Genomic DNA, 21,248 nt, shown 5'->3' on the forward strand with positions numbered 1-21,248 from the left:
CGCAACATGTCACAATTTTTGCTTTTGTGCTGTCTTGGAAGATATTTAATTTTGTAAAAAATATGTAAGGGGTTGTTTTAGGTGTCGTCCATAAACTACTTAGTGTTGCTGTCCTAGCTTATTAGGAGTATATGCTTCGGAAAGTGAATTTTGTATGGCTTACAAGGCTAACGAAAAAAATACTAACACAATGGAAGCGCGGTAGTGTTTGTGATATCAATCTCTTTTTCCATAAATAAATCACACAGGTTCATTAAGGCGACAAGTTCAGTAACAACTTTTCAAAAGGGCGAAACCCTCAAATGTAAACAAACTGGGTTTTCGTCAGAATCATGTAAAGCAAACAAAACTGATTCTAAAACACCCTCCAACATTTCAAAATTCCGAAAATAAGTAGTTTTACAAGCATAAAACAAAAGGGCTAATCAACAACATCAATCAAAACAAACCAAATTGAGTTTCCGCCCTTGTGTTTTCACCCAATCACGAGGGGCGAATGTAGTGTTTTCTGCAAGTTCCGACGTATATTTTGAAACACTAAATTTTCGTTATAATTTAGTGAATTTTCACTTGACAATCCTCAAAATGGATCAAAATCAGCCGTCCCCTAACATGACAGTTTTCGTGAGTTGCGCGTATCCACCGACAGATGACAAGTGGACCTCGTCGGAGTCCGCCCATTAAAAACGCAACTCAAAATTTGCATGGGAAACTTTTTTTTCGTGACGGCTTTCGCGGCACGCTCCCTCCAACTGTTCGAGACTAATATTTTAACCTGGCGTAACTTTAACAAGTTTTTCAAGAAAATGATTCCAGAATGTGGGTCTCGTGGCGCAGGGGTAGCGGCTTCGGCTGCAGATCCCGATGATGCTATGAGACGCGGGTTCGATTCCCGCCTTATCCACTGAGCTTCTATCGGATGGTGAAGTAAAACGTCGGTGCCGGTTTCTCCTGTCTCGTCAGAGGCGCTGAAGCAGAAATCCCACGTTAGAGGAAGGCCATGCCCCGGGGGGCGTAGTGCCAATAGTTTCGTTTTTCGATTCCAGAATGCTTATTTTGTCTTTTTAAACCGAAACAAGACAAAAACTATAGTAATTTAAACTATTCGCCATTTTCAAACGTTTGGCTATATGATAGCAAAGGCCGCCATCTTAGGCCCACTGGGCCCATAAAAAGGGGTACGCTCAGTTTGTATGGGAGCTGTGAACATGCTCCCGGGCTGATCAAAATGTATGTTTCTGATGTCTTTGACCACAATTCCACAACAAACACAGATTTGTATGATCCTAAATACATAACTTTTAATTTCAATTATTGTAGTATTGGATCTTGTCTGGTTTCACAATCTAGACATGAAGGTCCATAATTTATCGGTTCTTGGGACATCCGGGGATTCTGGGTCGAGCAGTTGCAGGACAAAAAGTAAGTGTAGGGAGATTTAGGAGGAATACCGTACAAAATCATCTCCTCCGTAACCATTGAAGCTATGCAAAGACTGCGAAGGCAGGATGTTGTCGCGGGGTGGCCTAGTCGTCAGCTGCCATATCTCCCACTTCCGGCGGGGACACCCCAAGGAACGTCACTTCAATATACACCACATCCTCAAACCAACTTGCTATTTATTGTGTATCATAGCCGTGAACCATGCTCAACGAATGGGCTGAATCGGAATCCTTCTGAAGGCTTTCTAGACCCATTTTTTATCAATGAGGTTGCAAACATCACTGTATTATCACTGACTGTAACGTTTCACAATGATAAAATAGTTGTTTAACCACTTTTTTCCTTAAAAACCCGAAAAATTAAAAAAACACAAAAGGGCGAATCGGTTATTTACTTCTGCTTTTTGGCGTAACCTGACGGGCGATACCGTTGTTTTGGTTGGGTGGGTGGCGAACACGGTGGGGCAAAAATGTAGGCACACTCTTCAAAAAGGCGTAATTTCTTTTTCTCAATTTTTAATTAATTAATTTCAAATTGCTCTCTATGATGAAATTATTGCTATTTTCTATTACGTTTTGACAAAAATGATGGTGCTCATGCTTTTTCGTGGAAATAGGAATTGATCGAAATTGCAAAATTTTGAATGTAGATTTTCCCGAAACGGCAGGATTGTGGGTTTCGAAATGTTGTTACTGAGTTATCAGACCGACATTTGTTAAAACTAAGCCTGACATTGAGTCAATAGAAGGTTGAAAAATCAACTGGGTGTTGTTTGGAAGTGACAGCTATTTGTTTTCCACACGGCACGGTGCCATGAACATACTCGTTTTTCATGTAAATTCATTCGGCTAAAAAGCCCTATTGAGCTCAAACGTCAAACTTCTGCGCGATATCACACGTTGAAGTTTTAAGTATTTTAGTGTTCCCAACGGATATTGAATCCGGTTGTAGCGCAACCAAGAGTTTGTATCGCCACTTAAATTTCCAAAATCCGGTTGGATATTTCGACTAAACAAATCAACCCAATCAACGACCTGGCTAGTGTGTGGGGGTGCACGATCGAATGTAATCGAAATTCTTTCATTTTGCAGGCCAAAAGTACCACCACCATCGGTCTGCCAGAACCAAAATCGACAAACAAACTAATAACTCAAGGTTATTTTTAGTAGCAACAAATAGAGGAAGGGCAAAAAACGGTGCTGAAAATCACTACCGTGCGCGCACCTTCAAAAGACGGCAAGGTGTTGGTTGCGGGCTTATACCAACACCACCCTTCCCCTAGTAGTAGCTTTCTCTCTCTCTCTGTGTACCGATGAATGCAAGTAGTTCGAGAGTTTCTAAGTTCGATTCTGGTTGATGCGGTAGTAATTGTGATGTCTACTTGCACTTGCGGGTAGGGTAGTTTGTTTGGTTAGTACTCAGTGGGTAAACAGTTTGCTCAACAGCAAGCCGATGTTGGCCCGACGAGCTAGATTGTTGTCAAACCCGTCGTTGTGCCTATTGTCGCACCCTGGTGCACCGACGTTGCACTTATTCGGGCTTTCGACCGTAACCGATGCTACTGTAACACTCACTCACTGTGAGTGTGTCTTCCTTGCACCGCACGGAGTGGTTCTACCCTGACTGTGTGTAGTCGTGGTGCCCCCGTGTCTGCTCACATTGCGCCCTGTGTAATCATCGCAGCTGTGTGGCAGAACGGAACGAATCAATACGTTCTGGAATTAGAGCGGCGTGGTTCTATACCACAGCACAAAAAACGTCGACTTGAAACAGTCGTCCCTTTGTCTGTCCGTAATAAAAACCCTTCATCAGAGAGGATTAACCTTCTAGAAGTTCTCGAAGCGCTGTAGGAAGTGTGTTGTACTATACACCAAGTCGATCGTGCCTCAAGGCTGACGACATCCACTTGCTGCGCTGCAGCTCGACTAGTCTAAGGGCATCGGATCAAAGGGTTCAAGCCTTTGCGGACAAAACAGCTGTTTGTGCTGCGCCGCCGCTGAGTAGATCGAAGAACTTTGATCGCCTTGAACCGATCGTGGGTATAGGGAGCACAAACACACGCGATCATCACGGGTTCTAAGTCGACGCTCGAATCGCTTTGCTGAACGGTTGCAAACAGCTTGGAACGCTCAAAAGTGCATACAAAATAGTGTCCTCAATGACATACAAAGCAGCATTAATAGCTTCCACGGCAATTGCACACAAGCAATATGTACCTACGAGAGGAGAGTCCTCGAGTGGCTTCCAGCAGCAGCAAAGTGATTCGTTTTAGCACAGACAAACGGACGTGAATCTCTTTTTCATTCCACGAGCAATTTCAATTCACCACAGCTCGTTTGACAATTACTTAAAACTGTTTGCAATTATGCGATTTTGAAAAATTATGTGATTTGAGCTTATTTGTCTGTGGATTCAGCATTTTAGCAGCAGCAGCACAAATTGCAAATTGAACGTGTTATTATGCAACACGTGTCGACAACGACGGGTCGGCGGGAGGTTGAATCCAAGTCGATGTTGACGTTGGTTTGAAGGATTCTGGGTCTCAGAGTCTCACTCTCAAAATGTCGATAAGCTTGTCGGGTTTATTGAAATTTTGAAACACATGTTAGATACTGTCGTCTTCTCATCGAATTCATCCCAACTATTCGCACATGGCCCTTCACTCCCCGAACCGAGACCGAAAAGTGAAATCCCACGAGGTGCAACCTGTGTCCACGTTGCCCCTCTCTCTCTCTCAAGGCAGCCAAGCGGCAGGACAACAATACCTTTCACATCCCAACCTTCCAACGCTGCTGCCGAGACGTTCCAAACGGTTGTCCTCGAAGTCTTGTTCTTGTTCCACCTCAACGATTCGCACATTTGCCAAAAAGATGCAGCTACCTGCTGCTGGTTGGTTGCATCGACCTTCTTCTCGTTTCCAAGGTCCATTCGTTACGTTTTTTTTTTTTCTACCAAATCAACAACAATAAAAAAAAGCCAAAACCAGCTAAACGAAACGAAACTCCAGAAAAAAGGACTTCAATTTCGCGCAAGCAACCTCTCGTTTGCCACGCCATTCTGCCACTGGTTGATTTTTTTTTTTGGGAATTGCTATGTGCGACGCTACATATGTAAGAAGCTTTGGCAGGTTGGGCAAACTTCCTTTCTCCTTCAGAGTCGCTGCAACGACGATGAAGTACGTCACAGACTTTGGACAAAGGACTAGGAACTGGGCTTGCCATGTGGTTTGGCACACTATGCAACTATTTTGTAGAATAATTTGGTGGAATTTGACACCTTTGGACGTTTTTCTCCTTCAATTTTCGGGCAGGGAATAACAAAACGGAGGCCATTTCAATGACAAGTCCTGTTAGAATATCTAATTTTGTAATCAGAAAATCAGGATCATCGGTAATGAGAAGAAAAAATTGTTATTGAACAGATCATATGAGAGAGTAGGACAACAACAACTTAAAGGAATATAATTCATTCATGTAATATATTTTTGCCTTCCTCACTGAGGAAAGGCTATAAAAACATCCGAAAAATGAACTTCTTAAATATACCTCCTAGATATACCTTCACGTATACCTATGGCCTATCTACAATCACTTAGCTTAGAAAATTTCACTTAGCTTAGGAATTTGAATCAATGGAAATGAATCTGAGTTTCTACAATGGAAAAGTAATCAAATTAGAAACTGACGTTTGGTTTGGAAAATTTCAAAATCTACGGTAAGTTGACGTTTCCATATCAAAGGTAAACAAACTACTGCATAGCAACGTATATCAGCCCAGCAAGCCTATCTACAATCACTTAGCTTAGAACATCTAAGTAAAGTAGTTACTTAGGAAAGTCTGCAACTTACGTTCGTCATCCACAATCAACTTAGAAAACTTGCTGGGCTGATATACGTTGCTATGCAGTTGTTTGTTTACCTTTGATATGGAAACGTCAACTTACCGTAGATTTTGAAATTTTCCAAACCAAACGTCAGTTTCTAATTTGATTACTTTTCCATTGTAGAAACTCAGATTCATTTCCATTGATTCAAATTCCTAAGCTAAGTGAAATTTTCTAAGCTAAGTGATTGTAGATAGGCCATAAGTTGATTGTGGATGACGAACGTAAGTTGCAGACTTTCTTAAGCAACTACTTTACTTAGATGTTCTAAGCTAAGTGATTGTAGATAGGAACTGGCTGAACTGATTTTGGCCGGATACGCCTTATTCTGTTCGTTTTAAGACCCTATTAAATTTTATTCCGTTTAGTGAAGTACTTTTAAAGTTATGCTATGAAAAAGTTTTTTGGAAGATACAAAAAGGGTGAATAACCTCAAAAGGCCGGGTCTTTTTATTTATGTGCGAGAGTCGCGCCAGATGTGAAACGCCCGGTTGCCACATTGCTTCAAATGATAGTCTGCATGTTTTCTGGAAAAGTCTGTATAAGATTTTTTTTTGCTCGTAAACTTATTTTCATCAAGTCTTTTTCGGTGCGGGAACTTGATTTGGAAACAATTGGGTACTAAAGCCCTGGGTGCAGAACAGTTGTCCGCAAAGCGGCCTCAATTTAGAACTGTCAAAGCGGAACCAATTTACTGTTTGAGAAATGATGCCAAGAAGTGGCAAGTATTGTAATCGATCTATAGTTTATTTTGTCAGGAATAAAAAAGTCGAGGGCGTCGAGCTTTTGAGTCAGTCTTAAGAAAAGAGATGAAATCGAGATTGCCATAATTCGTCGCTAACTTTTTCATTAGAGCTATGTCTCACTCACGAACCAGGGAAACCATATCTATGGGAAAGTGGCCTACCGTTTTTCAAGCAGAAGTGTATGCCATACACATCTGTGCGAGGACGTGTATTATGAGAAATTATAGACACGCAAAAATCGGTATTTTCTCGGATAGCCAAGCTGCACTATTGGCATTAAAATCCTCTAAATGCGAATCCAAACTTGTTTGGGAGTGCGTCGCTTCCCTAAGGGAACTTGCTTCTCGGCATAACAGAGTGATGCTGTTTTGGGTCCCAGGGCACTGCGGCATTGAAGGCAACGAAATGGCTGATGAACTTGCCAGACAAGGCTCATCAAACATCTTCGTGGGTCCCGAGCCGTTCCTTGGAATCTCAAAATGTGCCGTGAAGCAAGAAATAACTAATTGGGGACAATTGCAAATCGCTTCAATCTGGGGCGAGATGCGAGGATTGAGACAAGCTAAAACTTTTATCACTCCAAGTCCTTCAATTGCCAGGAAACTTCTTGGCTTAAACCGTAGGAACTACGAATACTCGCAGGCCTTCTAACAGGACATTGTCCTGCCAGATATCACCTGCACAAAATCGGCAGGTGGCCTAACAACCTCTGTCGTTTTTGTTTAACTGAGCTGGAAAGCTCGGCACATTTACTCTGCTTCTGCGGAGCACTTGTGTCTCGAAGGCTGCGGTTCTTTGGATCGCACCTTCTAACGCCGTACGATGTATGGCACCACACCCATCCCAAGAAGGTCATACAGTTCATCGACTGTATTGCGCCGGATTGGGATAAACCATGTCTGCAAAATAACCCCTCGTCTTCCGATTCAATGGATACGAGTAATTTGTAGTATGGACAGTAACCAGGGTACATCACAAAAGATAGCCTTCTCAGGTGGTCGCAGTGAACTTAACCCAATGCCCATTGGGCAACAAAAAAAAAAAAAATGTCTCACTCAAAACCTATGTTTACGAATTGTTTACGATGAATTATCAGTTACTGTGAATGGTACCTGCCAAATAACATTGAATAATCTTACTCCTTTATTATCACTGCGCTTCAAAGATACATAATCTCGTAACTTCCATCCGGTTACTCTTCTTATTCACAAAATTCCCCCACTTCTGACGCAATATTTCATCACGTTGAAAACAAAGAAGGACTCTTTTGGCCACCCATTGTTTAGTTTACGTACAAAAAAAGCACGAAGAACTTAATTTTTCTGTGAAAACTTTAATATCATCAGACCCATATAAAATGTTTCAAAACGAGTCACTTCAGCAGCAAAAAATATGTCACGCTTGAGCTTGAACAAAGCCTTCTGTTTATAGCTTCAGTGCAGTTGTATCAGTGAGGAGCAGTTGGGATCATTCGGAAATCACGTTACGCATTCTGTCTTTTCAGGACCCAGCTAAAGCCCTATGTAAATTTTTATGTAAAACGTTAAAAAACACGATTAAAAACCATTTCTGACCACTTTTTTTCATTTTAATGCAAAATTTTTTTTTACAAGACAACATTTTTTCGATGGATTAACTATGGTCCCCTTGGAACGAGCTGTCAAGTAGGAGCTTTTCTGTCAAGAAGGACCGCGAGGTTAATTTTTCAAAATTGATTTAAAAATCCATTTTAAACTCTTTGTGGTCGTACAAAGGGTCATTGTACTCAGAAAAATAAGCTTTATCGCTGTAAACAATAATATCAGCAATCTAAGCTTCATTTTAGGACCCAATTGAAATCTGGTTAAGGACAACTTTGGAGTTGAAATAAATTGTAAATGTGAGGAAGGCACCAACCACCTAATGGTGGATTAAGAAACGTTTTTTAATTATTTTTATTAGGTCCTTATAGGTACTCCGACCGGGTTAGGACCGAGGATCGGTTTAAAAATAAATATAAAATAATAACAAAAAAACTCCTTATAATCCGTACTCCAATGTTTAAAAAACAATCATTATTCATTAGTCAACCTAATTTTTAATTATTTTTATTGTCAAATCAAATTATTCGCTCTACAGCATTGCCTTAGCGTTCTCGATTACGAGATTCCTACACGAAACTAGGTGTCCGAAGGCTTGATTGTTGAGGCAATTGCAAACCTCTTTTTACACCTTGGCTTCCATCCGCCCCGGGATTTAAACTGACGACCTTCGGATTGTGAGTCCAACTGCCTACAAGCGACTCCACCGAGACAGGACCCAGGGAGACGACTCCTACTCCTGAACTGAGCTAACGATCTAACCCTTTGGGTTAGACCGGGGCCAACATTTACTTCCCCGTCCGACGGAAGGCGTGATCAGACAAATCTCGTCTCGAAAAATGCCACCGGGACCTTCTGGGATCGAAAACAGGCCGACTGGGTGAGAGGCAATCACGCTTACCCCTACACCACGGGTCCCGGCATGAATTATTGATGAGTTTCAAATCAACTATGAGAAAATTTTGACCAATTTTCCATAACTCAATGTGTCATCATTTTTTATTTTGCTAAATATGGCCAGATTTATGGGAAAATTTTGACCAATTTTGTCAAGGACATTATTTTGGGCATGAAATGTGGACCCTAAGGAAATCAACATTTTTTTGAAATTTTTCAAGTGTCCATAACCCAATTTGTTATTATTTTTATTATTTTGCAAAATATGTCCAGAACGACAAAATTTTGTAAACCGTCAGCCAATGTTTAATTTCTACAACCCAACCCCGCCTCTAGACGGGCTTCGATTAAAAAATCGCCAAAAAACCATTTTTTTTACTTTTTTTGATTTGATTGGAAAGAAGTAACTCTAAAAATGTTAGATAATTTATGGGTTGGGAGTTTTAGTTGTTTTATGTGACTTTTCCAATATTTAAAAAAATGTAAATCTTTTTAGGGGTCAATTTAGGCTGTCTTTTTTTACTAACATTTCCTACATTTTAAGTAAAAAGATGTATGCAGTAATTTTTGTAGTGTCCAAGACTATGCCTCCATGCATTTTTTACAATTGAAATGATAATGGTGCCATTCTATAGTAGAAAATCTGAAAAAAACAAGCAAAAAAATGCAAAAGTTGCTGTAAAAACATGAAAAAATAGATAGCCTGAATGTAATGATAGGAGGTGGTATATAGGCCAAATACTACCAAAAACAAACAAAAACTAGACAAGATAAATGCAATTTAAAATACTAAAAATAAAACAAGAAAAAAAAAATAAAACAAGAGAAGTGAAGTTTTTCGTAGAACAAAAGTTGCTCAAAATGACCTCCTGAACACGAGAAAAATAAAAAATACGAAAAAAAATTTGGCAGTAGAGGGTTAACTGATTTTATTCAGCATTTGTAAATATGTAATATTCAAGTGGAAAAAAGCAAAAATATAAAAAAATATCTATTTAGCTAATGAGCAGTTCTCTACGAAATCGATCTTTTTTTTATTAATTTTATTTTTTGTAATTTTTTAATCCGGCTGAAACTTTTTTGGTGAATTCTTTATGCCCAAAGAAGCCATTTTGCATCATTAGTTTGTCCATATAATTTTTCATACAAATTTGGTATATGATAATTCAAAAATCTGTATCTTTTGAAGGAATTTTTTGATCGATTTGGTGTCTTCGGCAAAGTTGTAGGTATGGATAAGGACTACACTGAAAAAAAAAGATTTTTTTTTAGTGATTTTAAATTTCACTTTTTGTTACTAAAACTTGATTTGCAAAAAAAAAACACTATTTTTAATTTTCTGATATGTTTTAGGGGACTTTTCAAAAATTTCCAGAATGGGCAAAAAACCTTCAACCGAGTTATGAATTTTTGTATCAAAACTGATTTTTTTTTTCAAAAAACCGAAATAGGGGAACAGGAATTTGAATCCATGGAAAGAAAAGTGATCTTCTATAGAGGTGAAGCACGTAAATCAGTGAGTTGAAGAATAGTTTGGAATACATCAAAATCTACGGTATTTTCCATTGAAACTTTTGAAACAAACCCTCAAGGACCTTGATTCGATTACACACAGTTGTAACTTGTTGCGAAACCCTGTCCTTCCTGCACAGACCAAACCACTGAGCCGGAATAAATCACTTCAAACTTCGTCTTGACGAAGGGGGGTGCGACCATCCCCGAGACAGCAGAGCCTTGCTGTTGAAGTCTGGTCTGGTGTTCTGCGCAGTACCGTCACTGCCATCATCATCATCGCGTCGTCGTCCTCACCATCGTCATAGCTGCAGCTCGCTGAGTCTGGGCTGAAGGTGGACGCGATGGAGCGAGTGAGCAAGCGGCTATCAGTCTGCTTTTTTGTTTAATTTTTTGTTCTGTTATTTCGGGCGCTCAGACCTGCAACGGCCAACAACAGAATGGCTGACGCTGCATTTTTCTTTGTTTGTGCAACCTCTCGTGCGCTAATAATAATGAAGCCGCGGCGGCGATGATAATGATTGCAGTCCGCCCCGAGAGCAGCTTCCTGACCGACCTCTTCTGGTGCATTTGAAGATTCGACCTTTTTTCCTGTGTGTCAGGAAGTAAAAACTACCCTTTCAACAGCAATTCTAACCAAACTCTCTGCTGTGAAAACGAGCTTCTGCGAGGCCCAACTGGATATCAGCTAGCCATTTCGAGCCTGACTTGATGTCCTCCCACGCGAAGCTGTGAACTGAACCCACTGCCCTGGGAGGGGCAAGCTTCCATTTTTGGGATTATGTTGCCAAGTCGTTGATTGAGGCCGCTGGTGATGACGTGAAGATTTTTTAGGGTAACAAACCTTAATTTGAACAACTTAAAAAAACATGTCTGAGTTAATTAAATATCAAGAAAATTCGATTTTTTGCCAAATTTACAATAAAGTAGTACACCCTACCCGTTGACCCTACGACCAGACAGGTTTTCCTGGCATGTGGGTAGAGCGATGGATGGTTATCTCGTGAGAATAGATCATTCTAGTGGCACACACTAGCTAGCTAGCTAGTCAGCCTTCGTTGCAAATTAGTTTTCCTTTGTGTTCAAGAGCTGACCAGCAGCAAGAAGCAGCAGGACATCAAAAGGACACTACACCCACTTGTATGCTTGAATAGAGTACAGGATAAGAACCCGGTAAGGAATATGCGTGATTTTAGTTTATAGAACCGATTTCTGCTAAAAATAGTTTGGTGGAAACCCCGCATGACTCTTTTCCGTCCACTCTCCTTCTACACCCAAAACTGGGCAGCACTCGTCCGAGAGAATAATGGCCTCGAGTTGAGAGAATAGTAGTACCATTCACGGACACAGAGAACACAGCTCGAGATGGGCGAGAGTTCATTTGCAAAAAAATGTTCGTCCGTCAAAACAAAAAAACCAAAAAGGGGCGACATAAACTTTGAAAAATATTTGCAACGGCCTAAACATAAATTGGTTGAAACTTTCCCGTTTCCCGGGAATTTTGTAACCCCGGGAAATTGGACGCTCTGGACTAACCCAATGACTTGACTACCTCTGCCACCACAGCTTGGTGATTAAAGAGAGGTCAGATGTCGATGTATGACACTTGTTGGAGATTCATTCTTTTAATTAACGAATGAACATATTTGTTATGATGATGAGTGCTGGTAGCATTATTCTTTCGGTTGGCATAGGCACTGAGCCCTCAATAAATTTTGAGGGAACGATTCTCTCGACTCTGAATTTTGGGTGTTCAGTCCAGACTCGATTATCCGAAGGACTTGACAAAATTTCACTTCGGATAATCGAATCATGAAAAACATTTTTCTCGTTGTATAAGTTTTGATTCTCCTAAACTGACCCCTAAACTATTTTAAAGTGATTTAGAATTTTTTTAACCCAAGATGGCGGCCAAAATGGCTTTGTTGAAATATTGAAAAAAATCATTTTTTATTGAATAGGCAATCAACCCTTCAAATTTGACTAAAATGGGATCGCAGGACTCGAATCTGATGTTAAAAGTAAGAAAATAAAAAAAATCGAAGAAACATTTTTTTGTTTGTGATACGATTATCCGAAGTCCCATAAAAATCTTCGGATAATCGAGTCTGGACTTTATTTATTCATCTTTTATATATTGCTTATTGCGAGATAAAATCACGTTTCTCCTTCGCTGTGACTGATTGGAGATTATAGCCGCCTTACTTCCGCAGTGTAAAAATCAGCAAATTGAACTGAAATTCTACGTTGATTTGGCTGTCAACTTGATTTGTTTTGAATATTTTCCAAAAAGTCAGCTGAAAACTCAAGGCAACCTTTGACAACAGCCAAAAATTTGTTCTGCGGTTGTCATGCGGCTGTCATGCGATCATTATCTTGCGGTCGTATCACCGCGCGTGAACTCTAATTATTGACGCCCGCGATAATACATCAACGTGTTTTTAAAGTCCGTCTACTCTGGTTAAAGAGGTACAAAATAGTCAAACTAATAAAGTTTAATTGAGCGATGACTTCAGTTGCATAGTAGGAAAACATTATTTTAAAAAAAATCTCGTGATAACTTTTGATTAGGGCGTAACCTTGCCTGTTGATACAAAGGTTACACCTTATTAAAACATTACAACTAATTTATTTGCCTCCAAATTTCATTACAAATTTTAAACTTCATTTTTTAAAGTCATTTTTAATTTTTTGTAAAGTATTTTCAACGGTATTCAAGTAAAAAATTATTAATAGGCTTATTATTATCAAGGCTTTTTTATAATTCACAGCGGCAAGTTGAGGCGATATAACAATCGCAGGTTAGATTTTTTGGGATTACAGATATTGTTTCCTAGCGTCTGTCAGATGCAAATTTACACATTATTAGAGGTAAAATTAAACCTATATCTGACATAAAAGATGTTTTCCGTTTCAGATGTAATTTAACCACGATTTTTTGCCTTCCTCACCTCACTGAGGCAACGCTATAAAATCACTCAAAAAATGAACTTCTTAAATACGACTCCTAGATATACCTTCACGTATACCTATCGAATTCTTCGAACCTATCAAATTCTGAACAAATGTCTGTGGGGATGTGTGTAGACATGATTTTTTTTCCACACGATTATCTCAGAACTGGCTGTACCGATTTTGGCCGGATCAGCCTTTTTCTGTTCGTTTTGGGGTCCCCTAAGACCCTATTAAATTTTATTCTGTTTAGTGAAGTACTTTTAAAGTTATGCCAAGAAAAAGTTTTTTTGTAGCTACAAAAAAGGGTGATTTTTGCATAACCTCACTTTGCTTTTTGACTTTTTGACCACGCGAGGGATTGGCAGCCACACCCCCTTGCATGCGTATCGCTCGGTTGCCACATCGCTTAAGCAGTGTCTGCGTCTCTTCTGGAAAAAATCTGTATTCATTATGTTGCTGCATCATTTTGTCTCGACAAAGATTATGAAATATATAACTCATGAGACTTTTCACCTTTATTTTGAAGAGTTGGTAAAAAAAAGAATTGAAAATTGCTGTTCAAGTAAAATCAATAATTAAAAAAAAAAAACAAATGAAAAAAAAATTTAAAAACTCTTAAATTAATTTGTAATTACCACCTAAAATACAACATGAATGCGAGGAAGGCACCAACCACCTTAAGGTGGATTAAGTAACATTTTTTACTGTGCATCTGATCTCATTGTGAGTTACCAGATCCACAAACTCTATGACTTATTAGAAAGTTATTTCAATTTATGTACTTTATTTATGGGTCGCGTGATGAAAAATATATCGTTTTCACTCCTAAGTGTTCATGACTTATGATAGGGTTGTCAGATACTCTTGACATATTCTTGTTGTCCTTTTCTTTAGAAAAATACTCTGAGTAATGCAATTTATGCCATAATTCTCATCCTCTAAAAAACAATTAAATACCAAGTTATAGGGGAACAGCATCTAATTCCAGCGTGCATCTAATGTTGCCATATCAGCACTTTGACATTCATTTACAGCTCATTAAATGCGTTTTCAACTGATATCAATAAGAAGTGGGCAAGCAAGTTTCTATCAAAAGTTTTGCAAAATTAGTTGTTTAAATAGTGAAAATCAGCAAATTGGATGTAGTTAGGAACGAGTGCTTAACATGAAAAACATACGAGAATTTACCCTCTTTTGTGAAAAGTAATTATTTGAAAACCCATTAACTGCTTCACTTATGCACAGACATCCTCCTCAACTCAAAGTTTGCATGACAAAAAAAATATCTCGCAGCAATACAGCTCCAAAGTGCAATCCAGGAATAAAATGTTGCTCCCCAGAGCGACTTGGGTTTGTTTTTTTTCGATTCATGAGTTCAAACGACGACACACTACACTGCCAGCTGCAGTTGAGGCCTGGCCCGATGGCGATGTTATTGCTAAGCACGTTCAAAACAAAGAGAAATACGCACACACACACACACACTCCTAACCGCAAGTGGAGATATTGGGGCGCGTTGAGTAGCAGCCCCAACTCTGCCCTTTTGCGGTGGTGTGCGTGCGTGTCAGTGTGACACACACCCACACATACCCAGGTAAAAACCAGGCAGACTGGCCAAACCCTATTTTCGCAGGCTCGATCCCTTTTCCAGCTGATGTGCGATGTGACGATGTGTGTGTGTGGATGTGGATGGTGACTGTTTGCAAAACAAAGTAGGTATATTTTTCTCTCTGTTCACACTTTCAAAGTGGTCGTAAACGGGTTCAATCTTTCACTAATACAGGTTGCATTGAAAAAAAAAATACACACAAAACTTCTTACATTGTAGCACTGATTTTTCTTTTCGCTTGCAGTAATTTGATGCAACTTTCAACAAGCATAAAGAACGGAAATCTGTCAAACGATGAGCAATACCACTGGGTTTGAGTGTGTTTTTAATACAAATCACTGATAAATTGGTTCGTTTGAATTTTCATTTATTAAGCGAATGGTTGTTTGGGGTGTTTTTGAACAGGTTTGTTGCTGTTTTCAGATGGCTGACTCGTAAAAAAATGTGAAACTTTGTTGCACTTGTGCACTGTGCAGTAAAAATTGGTAGTAAAGATCAGTTCACACAGATATGGCTGCTCAATGTAGCGTTTTTGGTGTTTTGCAGAAAATTACCATTCAATTACCTATCTCGATTAAATGGTCTTCAAATAAATATAGAATGATTAGTTTTTTATTTTACCCAGTCGGCTTGGGTTTGATCCCACACGGTCCCGGTGGCACTTTTCGAGACGAAATTTGTCTGACCACGTCTTCCGTCGGATGAGGAAATAAATGTTGGCCCCAGTCTAACCTAGAGGGTTAGGTCGTTAGCTCAATCCAGGTGTAGGAGTCGTCTCCCTGGTTCCTGCCTCGGTGGAGTCGCTGGTAGGCACACGGAGAAAAAAGAGTTCCCAAAATGGTGAACAAGCGTTCATGAAAATGGGAACCACAAACAAAGTGTTCAAATCCCATGATATGTTTTTGGAACTCTTTTTTCTCCGTGCATTTTGATTAACAATCCAAAGGTCGTCAGTTCGAATCCCGGGGTGGATGGAAGCTAATGTGTAAAAAAAAAAGTTTGCAGTTGCCTCGACAACCAAACCTTCGAACACCTAGTTTCGAGTAGGAATCTCCTAGTTTCGAGTAGGAGAACGCCAAGGCAATGCTGTAGAGCGAATAATTTGATTTTATTTTTTAGTTTTTTACAATTTTGAGGGCGATATGAAAATATCCACTCCGATTATGTTTGTTGCGCTAGAAGTTGTTTTTTTTATATGATAAAAAAAAGTTGAGGATACGCCTAAGCAGGCGTTAAGATGTTGAAAAATGTTTGTCAAATTTTGCACGGTTCCTATCGTTCTACTTTGAATAGGGGGTTCTCAAATCCTCGATAAAATGCATCATCATTTGGAGATGATGACTGATGAAGATAAACACATTTCAAATTTTTAATTAGTTTAGAATACTTTCGGTAGATGAAACAGCAGAATATTAAAAAATTCAAATCAAATTTTAGTTATTTGAACTATTTTTTTCTATTTTCTCAATTATCTAAAAATATTAAAAGCGTGCTGTCCTGACAAACTTCATCTTGCAAAAAGCAGACAAAAATTGTTGCTTTTTCCAAAGTTTCATAATAAGTTGCGATTTCAATCTATGTGACAGTAGGCCGTCCCAAAAAAATGAAAAGTTGTCAAATCTTCGATGCTCACCCCTAGAATGATAGATTAAGATGTCAGGAACAATGTTTTCATACAACAAAAAATTCCAAAAATGGTTTACAACTCGCGCGCGGAGCTCGAATAAAAAAAGTGCATTTTTCGAGTATTTTTCAGAAATGCGCGTAACAATCATACTAAAGTCATTCAAATTTGGTCGCCTTGGGCTTCAAGTTATAGTTTAATGTCCCCTGAACAAATTTCTGTTCAGACATAGGCCATAAAAGCTTGCAGGGCGTTTTAGGAAGAGAAATTTGTATTTTTTAGCCAAAATTTTTCAAAATTCACCTCCCAAAACAATCCAAAAAATTTTGCAGCCAAAACTAATGCATTAAGCTTATAGGAAATTTTACGGAGATCATTTTGCTTTTTTACCATTCAGTTTAAGTCCACGCAAAGCCGAGATATTTGCATTTTAGTGAACAAAAAGTGAGGAATTTTCAAAATTCTTGGTATATAAGCGTTTTTAGCATAAAGCTTTGGCTACTATGATTACAAACGGGAAGGCATATATTTTGGATATTTTTATTTTGCTCTCTCAAAAACGATATTTGTTAAAAACATTTTATGAAAAAAAACATGAGATTTTCTCACAATGGGGACGGCCTAGTGTGACAGTCTAATTTAAAGATATTAGGTAAATAGGAAAAAATGCGTGACCGGGGAGAGTTTGAATACACTCAACCTCCGGTGTTTGGTCACTTTTTCGTTTGACACTTTTTTAATTTGTACCCCGTTGGTTAGTCAAAGGCAGGTTGATTTCGGCTGAAACAGATTTGGAACTAAAACATGTGAAGGGAAAATGTACCGATTTTATTTCGGATTACAAGGGGAAATATACCCTTTATTGGTCCACTTCTATTACACTGACCAACAAAAATTGACAAAAATGACAGCGCAGGTTATACTCGAGGGGAAGTATTAGGTTTGAGGTCCCCAGAAACACGTACACTTTGATTCAGTGTTGGTATTATTGCGCTCCCGCGAGAAAAATTTCTCTCTCTCGAGTTCTCGCCGCGAGTCTCGAGCTGCCAAGAGAAACTCACAGATTGCCCGTGCTCTCCTCCGCTCGCGAACGGGCTTTCTCGCTAGCCAGAATTGCCCGTTCGCGAGAAGTTGAACGTATTAGAAACGAACAAAAAACAACACAGCGATTGAAGTTACACCTTTATACCATCGCCTAGTCCGTATTCATAAGCCTGATAAACAAATTGCTAGCATGGGACGAACGGCTAGCCAGAGGCGCTCGCGAGCGCTCGCGTCGAGAGCGAGAACGCGAATGAAAATGCGAGCGCGAGCGAGAAGAGAAAAGTACTACAAGTTCTCTCCCTCGCTCGCGAGCGAGAAATACTTTCCTTCTTCTCGCTCGAATTTCAACACTGCTTTGATTGTTTCAAAAATATTAGGGCAGGGCTGAATGATTTTTCTCCAAAGTTTGTATGGAAAATTAGGGCGGTTCGTCGCTGTTGCACATAAGCAAAAAATTCATGCAATATGTGGAAGAAGCAAACAGCACTAATTCTTTATATAAACTTTGGAGAGAACCCATTCGGCCCTGCCTATTTTTTTTTTTGAAATTCAATTTGTACGTGTTTCTTGGGACCTCAAACTTAAGGTAAGCCTGCGCAGAAATTTTGTTGGTCGGTGTTATCGGCCTATCAGCAACATGAATTACATACAGCTTTCATAATGTGTTTTTGACTACACATTACTCACATAATATGTGAGTAATAAACAGCTCAAATAAAAGTGAACAAGCAAGTCTCTTGCTAAATTATAAATGATGTATTTTTTTTACTTTCAGACATTCAAAAGTACTTTAAAAGAGCAGAATTGGCTTGGTTACCGAAGCCCTGTCTAACCGTATTTAACTTTTATCAAATTTGTCGGACCTTGATGTACAGTAGTTTAAAACACCGTTGTTTTAAAGGTGTCGAAATACTTATGTCAGAATATCTGTAACCTTATTCTACTCTCAACTAGTTGCATCTTTCCTGGTCTGATTTCCTCAAATCTTTGAATCGAACCTCCTTTATTTTGTATGTTGACAAGCCCATCATACCATCCTTCTGGTGGCTTCTCCAAACCTCCAGCCGAACCCACCAACTAAACCGTGCCCCGTGATCCGTGAAGGTTTGTTTTGGTCATATCCAACAGCAACAAAACTGCGACTGCCTTAGTTTGGCTGGCCCACTGGCGATCCACCACAAACAGCAGTCCAGCCCCGTTACTTCGCCATCCTCGTCGTCGTCATGTTTTCGTCTCTTTGTTTTGCCAGGCCTAGTCCGTTCGCTCGCGTAACTACATGCACACAGTTTTCAGCTGGTTTTCACTTTGCACACTCACACCTCAATACACCCCCCCCCTCCTTTGTTAAGCCTTCTCCATCGCGTTATTTTCCACCATACGCAGTTCAGAAGGTGTTCCGTGATGGAACCTCTGGTTGCATGAGAAGGGTGGGAGGAGGAGGAGGGGGGGGGGGTTCTAACAAACAACAGTTTAGTCAATGTTTTGCTCACCACAGTGCCAAACATCTTGAATGTGTTGGTGCCATCGCGGTACCAATACAGAGAGCTTGGAATGTCTTGGTGTTGGTACCATGGGGCTGACGGAGGAAAAAAAACGACGACTTGGAAAAAACAGATTGGATGAAGGACAAAGAGACGATAAGTGGGGCCCCAGAAATGAAAATTTGGGTAGCTTTTCCACTTACTGAATTCCCTTATCTCCTATTGATTCTCAATGAGAACGTCACAATGTCAGTTCCTGCAACCGGGGGAGGATGGGCCCTGTGGTGAAATTTCCCCCTGACTGTAGATGGAAAAATACCACCCTCTCTGAAGCCATTTTTGTGCAAAATCTCGATTTAAGCTAAAAATAGAGCAAATGGTCGAAGCTTAATACTCACTCTTACTGTGCACTCAATATTCATATTTTTTCTCTGTTGTTTTGAAGAAAAAAGCAGCGAAAAAAGATGAAATTGATCAAAACAAAAACTGCGTCATCGTTTTTGTTCAGGGTTGATTTTTGGTTCCTCGCGAAGAAAAGCGTTTGCGTTGTTTCCGTTCCCTGGAACACTTTCTGCTCTTCCTTACTCGCGCGAGGGGGGGGGCGGATCACACCACTTTTCCTGCAAACTCTCCAGGAAAAACTGTAATGGCGATTTTCTGCTAATCCACTTTTCTTTCTCTTGGCGTCAAGGGCACCTCCCTTCTGCTGTTGATTTTTTTCGTTTTCTTCCTGGGCCACTTCTCTACACCACAAACACCACTCTCTTGGCTACACTCTGGGATCGATCCTTAAGGAACCACCCGAGGGAGGGGGGAGCACTTCCTGTTTCGGTTCAGGACGCCCACGGAAGTGCCTTCGCAGCAGAAGTGGCCTCTACACTTTTGCTTAGGATATATGAAAACTTTCTGGACAAAGAGAGACACACAAACGCAATCCAACTGTATGCCGTGACTGTGAAGACTTCTTTACTGCTCTGTTGAACAAACGTCTCTGGCAGCAGTTCTACTGCTTACTCTCTGCTTAACGCTTCCTCCTCCGTGAATGTTCCTCTCTCACTTTGTGTTCCTCGCTCTTCATCACCTCTCGCTCTCGCTGTTGCATCCATTCAACACAAAATACACAAAATATTGCAACAAACACACGCACACTCGCACACTTTACCAATCGATTCGCTGTTCTCTCTCTCAAAATACAAAACACTCACACTTGCCCACGTGATGATTTATCACTTGCTCTCTTTGAATTCAAAATTATCATACGCTGTGAAGAAATTATGTTTAGCGAAAAAAATATTATTATTATTAATTATTAAATAATTAATTTTATTTAATTTTTCCTGTTGAGAAGAACAACCCTATAGGCAATCAAACGTCAAAATTACCCCCCACTAGAGGGCGCTGAAACTTGGGGTGATGTTTTCATTATAACCTACAGCGAGTAAGTTGGTTTGAAACTAGCCCTATGTCAATTTTTATGTACAACGGTAAATAACACGATTAAAAACAATTGCTGATCACTTTTTTTCATTTTAATGCAAAAATTATTTTGACTAGACAACATTTTTTAGATGGATCAACTATGGTCCCCTTGGAACGAGCTGTCAAGTAGGAACTTTTCTGTCAAGAAGGACCGCGAGGTTAATTTTTCAAAATTGATTGAGAAATCCATTTTAAACTCTTTGTGGTCGTACAAAGGTTCATTGTACTCAGAAAAATAAGCTTTATCGCTGTAAACAATAATATCAGCAATCTAAGCTTCATTTTAGGACCCAATTTTAGAATTTTAGAATTTTAGAATTTTAGAATTTTAGAATTTTAGAATTTTAGAATTTTAGAATATTAGAATTTTAGAATTTTAGAATTTTAGAATTTTAGAATTTTAGAATTTTAGAATTTTAGAATTTTAGAATTTTAGAATTTTATAATTTTAGAATTTTAGAATTTTAGAATTTTAGAATTTTAAATTTCAGAATTTTAGAATTTTAGAATTTTAGAATTTTAAATTTTAGAATTTTAGAATTTTAAATTTTAGAATTTTAGAATTTTAGAATTTTAGGATTTTAAATTTTAGAATTTTAAATTTTAGAATTTTAAATTTTAGAATTTTAAATTTTAGAATTTTAAATTTTAAATTTTAGAATTTTAGAATTTTAAATTTTAAATTTTAAATTTTAAATTTTAGAATTTTAAATTTTAGAATTTTAGAATTTTAGAATTTTAAATTTTAGAATTTTAGAATTTTAAATTTTGAATTTTAAATTTTAGAATTTTAAATTTTAGAATTTTAGAATTTTAGAATTTTAAATTTTAAATTTTAGAATTTTAGAATTTTAAATTTTAGAATTTTAGAATTTTAGAATTTTAGAATTTTAGAATTTTAGAATTTTAGAATTTTAAATTTTAAATTTTAAATTTTAAATTTTCAAATTTTGGATTTTGGATTTTTAGAATTTTAAATTTTAGAATTTTAGAAT

General features: G+C 38.7%; 1 protein-coding gene across 1 annotated transcript in view; it reads right to left on the bottom strand.

Annotated features, from left to right (window-relative positions):
- The window catches only part of LOC6042499, a 32,168-nt gene extending 12,185 nt beyond the window's left edge, over positions 1 to 19,983 (bottom strand). The window contains 1 exon segment of the mRNA XM_038266875.1: positions 19,173 to 19,983. The gene's annotated coding sequence lies outside the window, so the exon portion shown is untranslated.
- Positions 19,984 to 21,248: the final 1,265 nt, after the last annotated feature.

This window comes from Culex quinquefasciatus, chromosome 1 (genome assembly GCF_015732765.1).
Source record: "Culex quinquefasciatus strain JHB chromosome 1, VPISU_Cqui_1.0_pri_paternal, whole genome shotgun sequence".
Classification (NCBI taxonomy): domain Eukaryota; kingdom Metazoa; phylum Arthropoda; class Insecta; order Diptera; family Culicidae; genus Culex; species Culex quinquefasciatus.